The following is a 19142-nucleotide window of genomic DNA, read 5'->3' as shown; positions in this document are numbered from 1 at the left end:
TCAATTTTGGCCATCTCTTGCCAGGCTATGTGGCCAGGCAACAGGGCCTCTGATGCTTCTAGAGGAGGGACTACAGAGTAACAAAGTGGCAGGGGAAAGGGGGGGGAGTGCTTAACCCCTACCCTGCCTGCAGTTTCTCTGCTCTAAATAGCCCCCTCCCACCGCCTTCCCTCTCCCAGGTTTCAAATGTATGTTTGCCCTCCTGGTCTGAGCTCTGGGGAGAGGGGGAACCTCTTGGAGAGGATTTGGAGCTGGAAAATGGTAGGGTGGGAGGTGCTAGCCCCTCCTTTCACTTCTCCACTCTAAGTGACCTCCTCTCAAAGTGGCTTTGTTTAAAAAGGCATCAGGGTACTGCCATGCATGTCACAGATAGTTTAGCATGTCGTATATAGTTTACTCCAAAGACTTCTATCTCGCTAAGCCCTTGTGGCTTCCAGCAAAATCCTGCAGCCCTTTCTCTGTTAGGGTGAACGTGGATGTCATATTAACAGGGGTACTTTAGAAGTGCCCTTACCGCATTCTGTTCAAATTGTGTACCATTCTCCTTCTGAACTAAAGTGTGAGGGGGAAGGAGGGATGGTGGGCAGAAGAACTGTGAATGATGTCAGTTGGCTAGCACCTGTGATGTCATCAAGATAGCACCTGTAATATCACCTCCCCCATTCCCAGAACAGTTTTGTTGGTTTTTTAAAAAAACATCTGCCCTGAATACTGTGAAGCTGGGAGGAAGCTGAGCTCACACTATAAGGAAAGAATCTCCTGTGACTTCTCTTTAAATATTACTTCTGCTTTCACCCCTAGTGAGGATTTACAGTTGTCAAACGGCTCCAAAGAAACCCAGATTTTACCACAGCACTATCAGTACCCCTGCCTCATGCCTGCTTTGTTTTTTGCTTGCCTGGGGGAAAGTTCCTGACAGGCCTTACAGTAATGACGAGATTTGTCAAGAACTTTTCCCCAATGCTTTTTTCAAGCCTGATTGTTGGGGGGGGTGTAAGTGTGTGTGAATGAGAGAGAATGAATGAATGTGTGCTCTGTGTGTGTGTGTGTGAATAGAGGATGGAGTGACTACTGCCAAGGTCTAGCCACACCCACTGTGTCCACACCCACTTTTGGTTTGGCCACATCCACCACCGCCATGTTACCTCCAGAAGGCTGGCCATCAGGGAATGCGGCCCTCTGGTTCTCCACCCCTGATGTAAACGGGCACTACTTTCTGAACAGAACACCTCCAGGGAACAGAACTTCTGCAGCCAGCATCAGAGTTATTAGGAAAGTTTGCAAATGTTGATGGGTTCCTTCTTCCAGCATAAGGGCGCATCTGAATGTGAATTTCTCCTGTTTATGGTACAGGGTTTTTAGAACCAAGCAGGAAGTACCTAAAATTCACTTCAGAAAATGGTGCAGCAAAACCCCATGATGATGTCATAACTTGCGTGATTTGAACAGAGTGGCCCATCCTAGATTTGCTCTTATGCACATAGGTGGTCTAGGCTGAGCTGTAGGCTTCTTCATGTGGGAGCCAGAATGTCAGAACTGGAAAATATTCCAAAAGCCACTAAAGATTGCTATTGCCCAGGGAAAGATCCAGCATAGGTAGGAAGCCTTTGTAGGCCTTCCTGTTAAGGACAGCCAAGGGGCCTGCCTGTCACCCTGATACCTGGGAATCCTTTAATGTCCAGAGATATGCTTCGCCTGGGACAGCTGCACATAGCACAATGGGTGCCCAATTCTACCCGTTCCTGTTGTTATGTTATGTTACGGTTTATTTCTAGACTGCCTTTTGGCCAAAAAGGCCCCCAAGTCGGCTACCTGTCCAAAGCCGTGTTCAGAGAGAGCTTGTGTACTGATAGGGTGACCACGTGTCCTACTTTACAGAGGATGCTCCTCTATTCCAGGGGTACAGAGGATGACCCTCTGCTCCAACATGGTGCCCTCCATATGTTGTGGACTACAACTCCCATCAGCCCCAACCAACATGGCCTATGGTCAGGGACCGTGTTGGTTGTCCCTGCTGTATTCAAAGGACTGTGCGGTCCAGAAACAGAGCACAGCCAGTCAGCACCTAAACAGCAGACTGAGCAAGTCAACTGGTTCCAGTCTTCCCTGCTATGGTAAGGTGTGTTGTATTGCTATTTAAATGATAGTAATTATTTCTAAATTTGCATCTATATATATCATATGCAAATTCTACACAAATATGTGTCATCCTCTTTTTTTATGATGCATTCCTGTTCTTTTTTTGGCAGTGCTGAAGTGGTCACCCTACTGTATATACTGAATATGTAGAGTGGACCAGTGCTAAAGGGGAACTCATTGATTTCATCCCTCCACTCCCTCTCCCACTTTACACTCTGTCTTCTTGAGCTTGATTTTAGGAAATGCTAAATAAAACTGAAAGTGCTTGCTATATATGCATTTATTAATAAATGAAACCTCACAGATGAGCATTGCTGGTTATTGCAGACGTTTTCCCCACCACCACCTCAAAGGATTAGATTACAGGGAGTTAACAGACTATTTATTTTATTATTTGCTTGTTTGTTACATCATTTCCATCCTGGCACCTTTCCATTAAAAATAAATAAATTCACAAGGCCATTAAAACCACCCACTTATTATGGTTTGGTCAGAGAAGAGATTAACAACTTGACTAGATACAAAGGAGGACAAAGACTCCCTAGGCTTGCAGTCAGCTTGGAGGCAAATAGCAGCTTCCCTCCTCCGGCCAATAGCAGCGTGAGGGGAGCAGACTTTCCACTGGGACAGCAGCACAATTGAAAAGGGTTTAAAGAACTCCCCCCCCCCGTGTGCCATGGTCCTAATCAAACCCTCTCTCACCATAGCTGCTGTTATACATCACTTAGAGATTTTTGAAATATTAAACAGTTTATACATGCAAATAAATAAATGGGGAAAGGTGCACATGCAATGACAAACTATGTATTTAACAAATGTTCAGCCTGGGCTTTTTATAGTTTATATAGATAACCACTTCTGTGGCAATACATCTTGCCACACTAAGCCAGATTCTTCCTCCTGTGCACCACAGTTCATCAGCAAACATCTCTAGCTCTGCCTAGGCAGGTGAACTAGGACATATTTTGTGGGCTAATAATATTCATGGACAGTTATGATTGCAAGCCTGCCTTAGCCTTTGTTCTAGACACTAGTTAGGGGCTGATTCTAAAAATTCTGATTGAGATGTTTTCCCATATTTTCTTCAGCAATCTCCATGTTGTAGCAATATCTGAATAGTTTTAATGGGGGCTGGGAGGAATGGTTCATGAAAATGTTTTTTTTCTGGAGCAATTTAAAATCATGTGTTATTTCACAAAGGAATATTTATCAGGTTCTAATCAGCCCCCCTTCTTCTGTTTTCCACTCCTCCCTATCCCTAAAACGTGGCTCAGAGGGAATGTTCAGCAGTGGTGTTACACAATGTGCTGAAATGGTAACTAAATGCAGATTCCCAAATCTGTTATATGTGTCAAGCTTCAGTATTTTATTTTTTAAAACCCAACATTTCCAAAATATCTCCAAGCAACAGTTAACATTGCTATGAAAACAGCCAGAAGAGCTCATATGGGAACAAATGAAGCAATTGTCAAAGTCTCCACATATTTTTTTGTGTCCGTGTAAAAGTCTGTAACATTAGTGCTGTATATTATAAACAGTTAAAACCATGAAAAATATCCACTATTTTTTCAGAATCACGCACATAGAAATGCAAAATTCTTACTGCTTTTCAGTATGACAGTGAAAGAGCTGTGTGTAACCCTGCTGTAGACACATTTGTACAAAAGGTACAGATTCTATATAACTACCCAATTATATCTGTTTCATTCGAGGCTTTCCTCAAAGAATACTGGGAATTATAAATTGCAAACATGTTTACAAGTCATTGGAATTAATCTTGCAGGTTTAAAACACTGCACAAGGAGATGGAATGCTTGTCTGCACATGGGATAATGTAGAAAAGTGCTAATAACAGATCAGAAGTTGCTTCACACTAACCCTTTTCTCCGGAATTCATTCACTCAGTTATTACAAGCAATCCAGACAACATCACTGCCAAATCTTTGTATTTCCGCATTTTCCCATTTATTCTCGATTTATAAAGATCTGAGGTGCTTCCTGACAGGGGCTTAATATTGCAAATGCATCATTTTGCAAAACGATCATTGACTACAGGACTTTTCAACATTAGATTTTATGTGGAAAGGGTAAATACAGATTAAATTAGAGGGATATGTCCTGGCATTTTGATGCCAGCAATGTTGTAGTGGCTGTTAAAAAAATTGCATTCATGAGGGGCATCAATCCCACAATAAACACCTGTCTCCAAACACACTTACTGCTTTTCTGGTTTGCAATACAAGTACAGCACCAGCCTGTGTAATGTGTGCATTGGCAAAGCACTGCTGATGCTTCTGGGGAACAGACATGGAGGAGAAATTATCCATGTTGGTAATGCCCTGCTATGTCTACTCCTATTACATTTTCCACCTCACATTTCCTTCTTCCATTACGCTTTGAGCTTAGCACAAGTACTCAAGTAAACGGATGAATGGATATAGACAGATTTTAACGTTTTGTATTTCCAACTAGGAATGAGAAAGAAAATAGGTTCAGTTCTGATTTAAAGGTGAACCTACCTAATTTGCACTTTCCGGAAGACTGCAAACCGAAACGCATCCATCCTCCAAACTTTGCACTTCTCTAAATTTTGCAGTGCAGTTCTCCAGCCAAGTACAAGAAAATATATACTAAAGTGTGGCATATAAATGTATATATTAGTAAAAAATAACATGCACAAATGTATTGTATTTGGGGAAACTGCTTTACAAAAAAAGTCTACATTAGGCAAAATTCCGTACAAAGAAGTGTATATGTAGGATAAATTTGTACAAAAGTGCTGATTAACTTTCATGAGGACTTTAAAAAATGCAAACTGATGTGGAAATGTGGCGAACTGAATTGAAGATTGGACAAGTGAGAAACGGAGAGAGACTGAAACTGACAGATCCCGGCATCCCTCACTCCAACACAAATGCACTCTTTTGTGTGTGTGTGGAAAACAAATAGATGTGCCACTGCATAAGTGCAATTAAAAAAAAAAAGACAACCCTGCAACAAAGGGAAGAAATTAGTAATTAAAGGGCAAATTAAATGAGGGAATGTCTGCACTTAGTGGCTTCGCCAAGGCCAGTAAAGAAGGCACAAGTGGGGAAGGAAGGAAGGAAGGAGCCAGCACAGAGGGAGGGAAGCTGAATCAACAGCACAGGGCTCTTTCCCCAGCTGGATTGGGTCATGGGAGCATCCAAAAGCTCCCCCCACTGCAGCCATACAAAAGGATGTGTAGAATTGCCTGCTGGGCTGGGGCCGGGAAGTTCTGATGATGTCTTCTCACAGGCAAACTATGCATTGCTATGAAAATGATCTAAAGCAACAGCAGCTGATGTCCAGAAGACTATTTTTGACCAGGAACAACTCAGGACAAAATGACAATTTGTCCTGTGACAAGTGCCTACTCCCTGTAGATTCCCCTGCCTCCAATACATTTTCTTCTCCCTCCCTCTACTTTCCCTGATCTTCTAGGTCAGGGATCACGAGCACTTTTGGACTAGTGGGCACATGGTGAATATTGAGAGAGTACCTAGTGTGCCAGACACAAAATGGCTGTCATGGGGGCATGGCATAATACAACATTAGGGAGAGTATAGCCATTGCTGCTTCCTCATCTAACCCCAGACAACTTCATGTTTACCATGCAAAGTCAGCTATGTCCTGCTGGTCCTGAGTACAGCTGTTAAAGGCACAGAAACCCTGCTTTCCCCAATGCCAATCCTCAACCAAAGCCTAGGCTGCCATCTGTACGCACGCATTGGCTATAACACTGCCATGTTGGAACTACCAGGCTGGTTCATTTCAGAGAAATCACTTAGAATGGTACCTGCACATTTTGCTTCATAACCTTTCTAGAAGGGTTAGAGACCTTTTTCTTTTAAAGAAAGTTCAGAGTCTGGGGCCCCTGCTTAGGGCACCAATGAAGGCCTTTGCGGGAGCCATGTTGCCCGTAGGTACTTGGTTGGCGACCCCTGTTCTAGGCAGCAAGTCCCACTGAAATGAATGAAACTTACTTCTGAATAACATAGGTTGCCTGTCTATTTTTGCCTTTGTTGTGGAGATGGACATTGCAAGACTACAGTGGGAAATACAGTGTTAGAAGCAAGGTTTAATTCTGCTTGCAACTGATTGAAGCATTGCCTCAGGCAGCACTAAAAGGCTTTATTAGTATGGAAGTAATCAGAGGCCTATATCTCTTTCTCATGAGAGCATACTAGAGTCCCCTCAGGATTAGGAATCTGACTGGTCCGATCTCTCCATACTATGGACCCTGAAGGAGTAAAGTAGTCAGAGCTTTTATGAACAGATTTCAGAATGGGAAAAACAGTATTGGATGCGTCTAAAAAGGTTTTGGGATGGGGCGGTATAGTAGACCAAGGCTTCGTTCAAATGTTGCTTTAGCCTGGTTCACATAATGTGGTAATCCAAACTATGGTTTACTGAGACTATGGGAACATGCAAACTCCCAGAAAGGAGCTCCTTGGTCCTTTTTACTCTTGTGTTGCACTGAGCTACTGCAAGGATTGGTTTAGCTCAGCACAGAGCAGGAGTAAAAAGGACCAGAGAGGAGTTTTCCTCATCCTCTGGTCCTGCTGGTGCTGTACTATTGTGAACTAAGGTATGGTTTGGCTTTGCATGTCATCCAAGCCCAGACTCATAGTTTGTCTCACTCCAGAAAACCAAGAGCTATAACCAAGGTTTGTTCTTGGTTTGCAGCTCATGATTTGTGTGGAGGAGGTAAACTGTGAGGTCAGGCTCAGACAACACACTATGCCAAATCATGGCTTAGCCCTGGGTAGGGTGGCAGCAGGAGGACTGGGGGAGGAGCAAAGGCAATCTCCTCTCCAAGAGCAATGGTTTGGCTTACCATTATGTGCAAACTGAGCCATAATATCACAAACACAACAAATTCTGCTTCAAATTTCTGACATACATTAGCTGCCTCAGAAGCGAAAGAAACTTTCTGTATATGTTCATATTTTTATTAGCTAGTAACTGCTCAATCATCTGGTGAAGCAACCAATGGATCTTTCTTAAATGTTTTTTGGAGGACAGAAATCCAGTTCTCGAGGACAGGGAAGTTCCTTTTCGTCCTGTCAATCTCCCAGCCCAGAGTACCTGTAGGACCATCAAAGATCTCTCAGACGGCAGACTTCTTCCTTCTTCTTATTTCATCCCCATGCTCTGCTGTTTTTTTCTTTATCTAACTTCTCCAGCACAGCTTACATATGGGATGGGGGCGTTCAGCAGGATGCGGGAAATATCTGCTCTGTACACACTGTCCTAGTTTGTCTTCAGCGTCTGGTGGGGAAGGAGAAAGGGGGAAGCTAAGGATAAGAACATAAGATCATAAGAAGAGCCCTGCTGGATCAGGCCAAAGGACCATCAAGTCCAGCATCCTGGTTTCACAGAGGTCAAATTCATGAGTGCAACAGCACTCTCCCCACTTATAACATAAGAGCCCTTTTGGATCAGGCCAAACGCCCCTCCAGTCCAGCATCCTGTTCTCACAGTGGCCAGCCAGTTGCCCATGGGAAACCCACAAGCAGGACCTGAGTGCAAAGAGCACTCTGCCCTCCTGCAGTTTGCAGCAACTGGCATTCAGAAGCATACTGCCTCTGCAGCAACTGGTATTTGGAAGCATACTGGTTCCACCTATGAAAGCAGAGCACAGCCATCATAGCTAGTAGCCACTGATAGCCCTTTCCTCCAGCAACTGGCATTTAGAGGCCCACTGCTTCCCACAGTGGAGGTAGAACATAGCCAATGTGGCTATTAGCCATTGATAGCCTTGTCCACCTTGAATTTGTCTAACCCTCATTTATAGCCATCCAAGTTGATGGCCATCACTACTTCTTGTGGGAGTAACTTCCATATTATTATTATTATTATTATTATTATTATTATTATTATTATTGACAGCTGGTATAGCACAATGGGGAGGAGAGCCTGGCGGGGAGTCCAGAGTCTGTGAGTTCAAATCCCCACTTGTGTCTCCTGGTGTCAAGGGCCAACTAAAGATCACCCCCACAGGGAGTGGCTCAGGGTCGGAGCTTGCAAAAGTTACTTTTTTTGAACTACAACTCCCATCAGCCCAATCCACTGGCCATGCTGGCTGGGGCTGATGGGAGTTGTACTTCAAAAAAGTGACTTTTCCAAGCTCTGCTCAGGGGTTACGTGCCCTGCCCCCTGTGCAGCCGTGGGCAAGCTGCATAGTCCCAAGGAGCCCAGTGGCCCCCCAGCTGGCAGTTGCGGACAAGGAAGGCGCTGGCTTGTGCAGCTGTGGCAAGCTGAGCAGGCCCTAGCCAGCTGGGGAGGACTAGCCTCAGAGGGAGGCAATGGTAAACCCCCTCTGAATACGGCTTACCATGAAAATCAACTTGAAGGCAGTCCATTTCCATTTTCCCATTTTTTTAATTATTATTATTATATCCCACCCTTCCTCCCAGTAGGATCCCAGGGTGGCAGAGCAGAATTCAAACAAGAGTATGTATATGTCACTTTAGCCAAATCACTGGGTTGAAACTATGTACTGTGTGAAGAAGCACTTTCTTCTCATAGGAATTATTGAGGAGATGCTAGAAATTCTCATTAATTCAATGTCTTGGGAGGACCAAACTAGACATGTTTTTTGACACGTGTCTGTCTTGTTCTCATGTATAAAGAAAGGAATAAAGGTCTTATTTTTAACAGTAAAAGGAGCACAAGAGAGAGGGACAGAGAACTTCTTTCAGTCTAGGCCTTATGACCCCTCAGGTGGCTGCTCCAGGTACTTCTCTCCCTTGAGCCAGGAATGGAGAAAAGTGCCTGGGGCAATAGACTGAGGCGAGGTAAGATGCAGTAGTGGAAGGGCGTCAACACCTCTCTCATATACTAATTTTTTTACTAGTGCACTAAGACATTTCCCCTGCATTTGATACATGAACAAGATAAATGGACACGAGTGCTATCATGTCTAGTTTGGCCTACAGAAGGCTGGGTTTGGAGACTGATCCTCTCATCTAAGCCTAGATGGCAGAATCCAGGCCATTCCTTCCACTTATGTCTAGGCCTGTATGGCTAAAACTGAGGTTTCGGAGTTGCAATATTCTATGAACATGTATAATACGGGGATTAAGATAACAGCAGCAAGCTCTGCCCCAACATACATTCATTTTAAGGTCTGAATAAAGACCCTACACACACACATTCTTAGAGGCGGCACAGTCCTGCAAGGGCTCTGCCTTAAGCCCTATTTGAGAATGTTTGGATCAGCTTCCAGTTCTGCTTCCACAAAATTAGTATGCCCCAAGTCTTTTGTCTATAACCAGTTTTCTCACAGTCTGAGGCTGGTTTACATATGCAGGAGAATGAGACAGAAATGAGGTGGAAGAATCCTGAGGTGGCAGAACATACTTCAGGCAGGGAACACCAGTTCTGAATTCTCCCTTACATAAGAAACTGCCCACGCAGCTCTGTCCTCCTTGAGCCGGCAGCAGTGTGCTCTTTCGAACAGGGGTGGGGAAGGGTGGGGACAGGACAGTGGCAAGGTCAAAGAAGCTCTGGGTTGGTGGCAGCCCTGCAGGTATGTGGGCAAGTAGCTATTTGCAAGGTGTTTTGCTCCCCTCGAGGTCCTCCATTAAAATATACCACATTCTTCTCCTGTTTCTCTAAATCCCCTTTCCTGAGATGAAAGCAAGATCTGCCTTCTGAAGTGGCTTTGTTTTACCTCCGAGGCCGAATCTGTCTGTTTCTTCGTTTTGGCAGGTTTGGTCTGCCAAAATGTCATCATCCCACAACTCCCACCCCAAACAACAGAAGGGGGCTAGGCTTTGATCATGGCAGGCTGTGAGTTGGACACTTGAATAAAACATCTTTCAGAAATCTAAATATTCCATTGGAGAATGTCAAATAACTCTCCTCAAGAGCTTGTGTGTAGGAGTTGATTTGGCTTCAGTATTTTGGCTGTTGAATGAGAAATTAATGACTCTGGTTGTAACACCTCACAGACAGTTTCTCACTGTCTTCATTAGAATACCCAGGGCCAGAAAGGGCTTCTGTCCCTTTACAAGTCGCACAGAAGACAATGTCACTAGCTGTGGGTTCTCTCAACACTGGAGTCCTGTGGCAGGAAAAGCCACACTTGGATTTCTAAGCCAGTATGGCACATCATTAGCTGGAAATAGAATTAAAACTGGTTTCAGCTGGCACTAAATATAATCTAGTGTAATATTATCTAGCAATGCCCATGGCCAAGATCTTCAGAGTTTATTCAGAGGTCAGTCCCATCCACCAAAGGTCCCTTGCAACTTTAATTAGAAGCTTCCTCCTTGATGATTCTGCCTCTGTGTTTTTCAGCATAAGTCTGTGACATCTGCATTTTTTCCTTTAGGAACTGGTTGAGAGAGTCATATTATTGTGCAAGATTTCTTGTGCTAGGAGTGGGAGCATATCTTCCAGGTCCTTAAACAATTATACTATCTGCTTGTTCTTAGCTGGACACAATTGAAAGTGCTAGTGCTGCCCTTAAAATTCTTGATGGCTTGGGAGCAGGGTACCTGAAGGATCACCTATCTCCACATCAGTCAGTTTGTGGACTGAGGTAATAATCAGAGGCTCTTCTCCCGGTGCCCCCACTGACCAAGGTATGGCAGGTGGCAACCAAGGAGAAGAGCATCTCAGAGATGGTTTCCCATCTATGGAATGTTCTCCCCAGAAAGGCTCACCTAGCACCAACTTTGTTGTCTTTTCAGAACCACTCTGGACCTTCTTATTTCCCCCAGATTTATAAAGAACTTTTAACCCTGCACTGATCAGCTTTATCCTATTATGCTGCTTTTATTTTGCTGCTTTTAACCCTGAAGGGCTGGGTAAAGCTTTTTTGCCCAAATTAAAAAATAGTTTGTCCTATTTGCCCTGGACGGCAAGTGCAGCTTTTCCCAACAGAGATTTGGAGTGACTGGAAAACCTGCAGAGAGTGGAGTTTTTGTTCAGTTTTGTGCCACATTTATGAAGAGAACAAAGGACGTATGTCGAAAAATCTGCCAAGCTTGTTTGATGAAATCCTGCAGCGGAACAGAAGAAAATACTGTGTGAATCACTTTGAAATTAGATACAAGAGCCCTCTCAGATCTGGGGATCCCACTGAATACTGGACAAAATCCTTTACAAAGTAAAATCCTTTACACGCAGCAACCCCAAAGAGCTCATACAGTGCAATCCTAATATAATCATGTTTATTCAAAATAAGTCCTGCTGGGTTCAATGGAGTTTACTCCGCAGTAAGTATGTTTAGGATTGCAGCTTGAACATAAGAGAACACATGGCTCAATTAATTGTTCCCATGTGCTTTGCCATATTAAACTCTCCAGAATTAGTACATATCATATATATTGTATCAATAAATGATCAGATTATTTATTGATGTAGCCTTCCCAGAGCTTGGAAGTAACTAGTTACATGTAATGAATTACTTGTTATTTATTACTTTTTTGAGTAACGAGTGGGTAACTTCATTACATTGTGCTGGTAATAGAACGAGTAGTAACTTCATTACTTTTGAGGAGTAATTGTAATGTTTCCAGCATTACTTTTGCGCATTACTTGGGGGGGAGTGTGATGCGTCCTTCCCTGGCTCTCCCTGTCAGGTTCCTACCTGCTCGTGGTTACTGCCTGTCTCTAGGCACCACCAGGGACTCCACCAGTCCGGACCGCTCTCTCTTATGGTTTCTCTCCCCGCTCTAGCACAGATCTCAACAGATCCCCCTGCTAGGCAACCACCAGTAACGTCCCAATACTAGTATTCCCAGAGACTCTGAATACTGGTATTGTTATTCTCTTCACCGCTGCCACCATTTGTTACAGTTCCCCTTCAGCCTTGGTCATTACCTTACCCTCCCTTCTAGTCTGTGAAACCCCAGCCAAGGATCAGGCCTTTGGTAAACCAAATTAAGTATTTGTTACAGATAACAAAGCTAACAAGATTTCTTCTTAAGGCACATAAGCATATGGTTTTACTCAATACTAATCCGAACTCCACCTCCCTCCTGGCAAACAACTCTCTAAACCCCACCAACCAACCCACTCAGTTCTCTTCTCCCCCCCAGATTCCACTCTCACTCTTCCTTTTATACATTCAGCCATTTTAAACACTCAGCCAATCATCTCGCATTCTACTGCCCATTCACTCCCCCTCTTTCACTCCACTTACCATGTATCTTCTAAAACAACAACACTTACCATATATACATTAATATAGGAACATCACAGGGAGCAGGGGAAGTCTTCTGCTCCTCTGATTTGTGAATAAAAATCATGTGCTTCAAATTGGGCTTCTGTGCAGCGTTGTTCTTCATGCTCTATGGGTGCTTAGGAGGTGATGAGGGAGGAGGTGGAGAGCGAGATGGGGTGGAGAAAACAATTGTTTAAAAAATGACAGGAGTAGAAGGAGAAAAGAGCTGGAGGCAATATATATGTACAAAAATCCAGTCCTCCCAACAAAAACAGGCTTTTGAGGTTGATAATTTTATTGATTAGCCGATAATCAATGCAAAACCTTGTCGTTCCATCTTTTTTCGGAACCAGGACAATACTTGAGGCCCAGGGACTGATGGATTCCCTGATCACTCCTAATTCCAGCATATCTTCCACCTCCTTTTTGATCTCATTCAAAACTTTCCCATTCACACGGTACGGAACAGATCTGATTGGGGCATGATCTCCAGTATCAATGGAATGTATAACTATACTGGTTCGGCCAGGTTTGTTGCTAAAGAGATTGCTATAGGTTTTCAAAACTCTCAGAATCTCTTCTTTTACTTCCTCCTCTACCTCCTCTGACCATTCCACTTGATCTACCCCTCCTTTGTCTTTGCTTTCCTGTACCAAATCTGGAAGTTCAGGCCCACTTCCCTCAGGTAATAAGGTAACTTGCAACACCTGTACATCCCTGGTATGGTAAGGCTTCAACATATTTACATGAACCACTTTGCTTTTGTTTAATTGGTCTGTGGTGATTACATACGTCACTGTGTCAAGCCTTTCTCTGATGGTATATGGTCCTTCCCAGTTAGTCTGTAATTTGTCATGTTTTCTGGGTATGAACGCTATAACCATATCTCCCACATCATACACACGTTCCCTGGCTGTTCTGTCATACCAGTAATGTTGCTTCTCCTGTGCTTGACTCAAATTCTTTTCCACCACCTCCATCATTGATGTTAATTTATTGCGGAATTCCAATACAAAATCTACTACAGATGTTTTGTACTCTCCCAGGGTTCCTTCCCATGAATTTTTTAATAGTTCCAAAGGTCCCCTCACTTTTCTAGTGAACATGAGTTCAAAGGGTGAGAAGCCTGTTGACTCTTGAGGGACTTCTCTGTATGCAAATAAGAAGCATCCCAACCGTTCATCCCAGTCTTGTGGGTGATCTTGAACATAGCTTCTTATCATGCCCTTCAAAACTCCATTGAATCTCTCAGTTAGCCCATTAGTGGCGGGATGGTAAGTAGTGGTCTTTAGATGTTTTAGACCACAACATTTCCACATACATTGCATCACTTCTCCCATGAATACACTGCCTTGAACTGTCAGCACTTCATGAGGGAAACCCAGCCTCATAAAGATTTTTAATAAAGCCTCTGCCACTACAGGGGCTTCTACAGATCTCAGTGCTTCTGCGTCTGGGTACCTGGTGGCAAAATCCACCACCACCACTAGATATTTCTTGCCATGCCTTGTGGGTTTGGAAAAAGGGCCCACCAAATCTATTCCCACTCTATAAAAGGGTTGTCCAATTATAGGAAGGGGCTTTGAGGGTGCCTTGGTCTTTACTCCACTCTTTCCCACCTTTTGGCATATTCCACAAGATAGACAATGTTGTTTTACATCCTTGGAGATGTTTGGCCAATAATAGTGTGCAGCCAATCTCCTCTTGGTCTTTTTTATTCCCAGATGTCCTGCACATGGGACATCGTGGGCTACCTCTAGCAATCTGGTTCTGTATTTGCTAGGTACTATTAATTGCTTCACTGGTTCACATTCATCCTTTCTCTCAGCAGGCATCCACAGTCTATATAAAATCCCATTCTCACACACAACTTGATTCCTCAGTTTGTCAGTGAAAGGAATCTGTTGGGTCAGAGCTTGTTCCTTTATCTGCTTCAAACTTATATCTTTATGCAGCTCTTCCCTGAATTGATCTGCTTCTTCCCCAGAGACCACTTGATACAGTTTGTCTTCTTCAGCAGGCCTGCTAGTGGTTGCTATGGTGACCTGAGGCTTGTTAACAGATTCCACCCTGTTTGTTTCAGCCCCCCTTAATATGGCTTCTTTTTCTCTGCCAAGTTGCTGTCTGGTCACTACATAGATCTTTCCTTGGGCGCCCATTACATCCCCAGTATTACTGGTTCTTGTTGCTGGGCATTAATGCCTACTTTATATCGGCCCTCTCGGCCTCTCCAAGTCATATCCACCAGGGCCACAGGCAAGCTTTCTGGCTGACCCCTCACTCCTTGGATAGTCACAGTTTCCTGAGGTAATATTACCTCAGATTTTATTAAATCTGGCCTCAGTAATGTCTGAGCGGCACCAGTATCAAGCAATGCCCAATAATTTGCCCCTTGTACACTCACTTCCTCTCTCAGACCTGAATCAAGGTCTGTTACTTCTGTCCAGTTTATCTGGCAGAACTGAACCTTTTTCGCTGTTTCTAAAGCCTTGGGCTCTGTTTTCACTGTCCTTGTCTGAGCAGGATTACTAATGGGGTTGGCAACCTCACATTGAAAACGTAGGTGCCCCGGTCTACCACATTTGTAGCATAATTTCTCCTCACTTTTAGGGTACACAGATCCACTCTGGGGTGTCCTGTGCCCTTCAGATTTTAATGGAGGACTCACTCGCTGTGGTACCACATCCCTTCTGCCAGCACTATATGGTCTGGGTTTAAACTCTCTTGATGTTTTCCCCACCCAGCCAGTTCTATTGGAGGCAAAGTGATCCGCCATCTCGGCGGCCTCCTGCACAGATGTAGGGGAACGGTCTTTGACCAGGAGCCTTATTTCTGGTGGTAACTGATGGTATAATTGATCCAGTATCATGAGGCTTTTCACCTCTTCCACTGACTGAGCTTTGGCACTACTTATCCACTTTCCAAATATATCCATCAACTTTGCTCCCAGTTCCACAAAAGACCTCCCTGTCTGTATCTGGCAATTTCTGAAAAACTTTCTAAAATAATCAGGCCCCAGTCTGAATCTTTTAAACACTGCTTCTTTGAATTCAGCATAGGTGACGGGCCTGTCTGAGGGGAAATATTGGTATACCTCAGCCAATTCCCCTTTAATCAGATTTGATAAATACTGCATGTATTTATCTTCAGGTAGCCCCCACAACTGAGCTGCTTTTTCAAAGGTGCTGAGGTAAATTTGAGGATCTTGACCAGGCTCATAGACAGCAAAGTCCTTTGGAGTAATTTTTATTTTTGCTCCATCTCTGTCCTTTCTTGTTTCATCAGAATGAAACTTCTCTCTTTCAAATTTTAACTTTTCTACTTGTAATTCGGCATCCACTGCTCGTTGCTTCTCCCTCTCCTCAAACCCCATTCTCATTCTCTCAGTTTCCATCTTCAACTTCTCAGCTTCCATCCTCAATCTCTCAGCTTCCAACTCTCGCTGTTTATCTTTTTCCTCAGCCTCAAAGACCCGCTGCTTTTCTTTCTCATCAGCCTCCCTCCTCAATCTCTCAGCTTCCAACTCCCTCTGGTTGTCTTTTTCCTCAGCCTCCCATCTTAACTTCTCTCTCAAGTACTCTATATAAGCGGGATTGCTTAAATATCCTTCTGGGGTCTCTTCTCTGACAGGTTGTTTTTGCTGAGCAGTTGCAAATCCTATAAGTGCTACCCTCAATTCATCTACCCCTTTACCCTCGTGAGGTAAATTGAATGTTATGCACTTCTCCACCAGCTCCTCTCTTTTCATTTTTATATATTCAGCCATGGTGTTTGAGTTCACTCACTCTTTGCCACACACTCTTTGCCAGTCACTCTCACAAGAAATCTTGTTTTGTTATTTCTGTTTGCCACACCACTGTATCTGGATTCTCTGTTGTTCGTATCCCACCGCTACTGACACCACGTGTGAGGCGTCCTTCCCTGGCTCTCCCTGTCAGGTTCCTACCTGCGCGTGGCTACTGCCTGTCACTAGGCACCACCAGGGACTCCACCAGTCCGGACTGTCCTCTTTTATTGTTTCTCTCCCCGCTCTAGCACAGATCTCAACAGATCCCCCTGCTAGGCAACCACCAGTAACGTCCCAATACTAGTATTCCCAGAGACTCTGAATACTGGTATTGTTATTCTCTTCACCGCTGCCACCATTTGTTACAGTTCCCCATCAGCCTTGATCATTACCTTACCCTCCCTTCTGGTCTGTGAAACCCCAGCCAAGGATCAGGCCTTTGGTAAACCAAATTAAGTATTTATTACAGATAACAAAGCTAACAAGATTAACAAGATTTCTTCTTAAGGCACATAAGCATATGGTTTTACTCAATACTAATCTGAACTCCACCTCCCTCCTGGCAAACAACTCTCTAAACCCCACCAACCAACCCACTCAGTTCTCTTCTCCCCCCCAGATTCCACTCTCACTCTTCCTTTTATACATTCAGCCATTTTAAACACTCAGCCAATCATCTCGCATTCTACTGCCCATTCACTCCCCCTCTTTCACTCCACTTACCATGTATCTTCTAAAACAACAACACTTACCATATATACATTAATATAGGAACATCACAGGGAGCAGGGGAAGTCTTCTGCTCCTCTGATTTGTGAATAAAAATCATGTGCTTCAAATTGGGCTTCTGTGCAGCGTTGTTCTTCATGCTCTATGGGTGCTTAGGAGGTGATGAGGGAGGAGGTGGAGAGCGAGATGGGGTGGAGAAAACAATTGTTTAAAAAATGACAGGAGTAGAAGGAGAAAAGAGCTGGAGGCAATATATATGTACAAAAATATGTTTGTTGGGGCATCATCATTGCTGGGGGTGGGGTGAGGGGATGTGAGATTCTGTTATGCCATTCTGTTAATCTTATGGATAAAAAGAAATTCTACTACCATCTGTGTGTGTGTGTGTGCTTATTTTTAATGTTGTTTTAGGCTACTTAGATGTGGAGCAGCCAAGGCCAGCACCTTGTAGGCAATTAAAAAAAAAGTAACTAAAATGTAATTGTAGCAATTACTTTTGAGTAAAAGTAAAGTAATCAGTTACTTTCAGAGCAATTGTAATTGTAACGGTAATTACTACTTTTGGGGGGCCATGTAACTGTAACTGTAATTTATTACTTTTTAAAAGTAATCTTCCAAGCTCTGAGCCTTCCTAATTTATGCCCCACTTTACAATCCAGCCAGAGCCCTCATGACATCTGAATGCTATCTCTTTGTAGAGTTTCTGCCCTTTTTTCTAGCATGGGCCCTGTGCCTTTCACTGCTTCTTGAGGGGCAGAAATCCAACAGATAAAACTTTCCCATTGCTGAATCTTCATGCTGGTGGGGAGGGTTGGAAGCTTTGTGTGATGTGTTTTTGTCGGTTGCTGACAAAGGCCAACAGCAACCCTTCCAGGGAAAAACTGGGTTCCAACTCTGACTTCTGGTTTTAATATGTTGAGGGTTACACTTAATAAGAAAGAAAAGGGGGGAGAGAGAAGAGAGAAATCTTGCACAGCATGATCCTGTAAAAGAAGAAAAAACCACGGATGTCAGAAGCTTGTGCTACAAAACACACTTCCACTGTCAAACGGAGCAGTGATGAAAGATTGATTCAGAAATAGACTGAGGCCAACTGGCTCCACAATGAGGGGGTAGGCAGCTGAGTTTTCCAAGAAGGAAGAAAGATGGCTAAGACGATTAGAGAAAGGTATTCCAAGGCACATTTCCTGCAAGGCGGGGACTTCCTTTTCCTGCCTGCATGGCAACAGATCTGCTTTTTATCAGATCAGAACTGTTGATTTCCAATCGAGGGATGCAGACTCAACAAAGTTCTTTCCCATCCTAAAATTCTGAAATCAGCCATTGGCTAAGATAATGAAACAGCCCTTGAAAGCTCAGCAGTGCTCTGATAAACTCAGATGATACGGACATTCTGGAAAGGAAAAAGGGTTAACGGCATTCTCTTAAATAATTTTGCAGTGTCTGAATAGGATATGGCTCTGCATCTCTTCATAGCAGGAAATCTCAGAGGATCAATTTCTTTTCTAGCATTTCCTTCCCTTTCCCCCCTCCTATCCCTACCATGTCACTGGCAGCTTAAGTAAACGAACTATTTGCCCTTTTTCTACATTCAATCAAACTTTGAGTTGACATTTAGAATTTGTTTACATTTGAAAGCAACTTCAAAATGTTCAGGGGGTGTTATCCCCCTCACATTCACATCATTTCCAGAAACCATGGCATATGTTCTTTATTTTGTGTCAGGTATACAGATTCAATACAACTAGCACTCATAGGTCACACCAATCCAAGTACTGATAAAACTGCTAATTTAAATGTCAGACCACTACAGTGGTGGCGGCAGCAAACAATACACTCACATAGGGTTGCCAGGTCCATGGCCTGAGACTGATCCTGTATCTTTAGGAGAAGAGAAAGTCAGCCAAGGGTAGGTGTTCTTGCAACTCTGTAATGGGAGAAACCACAAGGTGGAATTCTCCCTCCCTCTCCCCTGCACAACTTTTAAAGATACAGAAGACCTCTTGGTTGCCAGGCCCGGACTCCAGGAGGTCTTGTGTATCTTTAAAAGTTGTGCAGGGGGAAGGGAAAATTCCACCTTGTGGTTTTTCCCATTACAGAGTTGCAAGAACACCTGCACTTGGCTGACTTTCTCTTCTCCTAAAGATACAGGATCAGTCTCAGGCCTTGAACCTGGCAACCCTACATACTCACAGGATTTTGGTTTAGTACAGGGATGGGGAACGTATAGCCCTCTGGACTACAACTCCCATCATCCTTGACCATTGGCCATGCAGGCTGGGGCTG

Source organism: Rhineura floridana, chromosome 3 (assembly GCF_030035675.1).
Source record: "Rhineura floridana isolate rRhiFlo1 chromosome 3, rRhiFlo1.hap2, whole genome shotgun sequence".
NCBI lineage: Eukaryota > Metazoa > Chordata > Lepidosauria > Squamata > Rhineuridae > Rhineura > Rhineura floridana.
The sequence above is the reverse complement of the archived record's forward strand: the minus strand, read 5'-3'. Positions refer to the sequence as shown.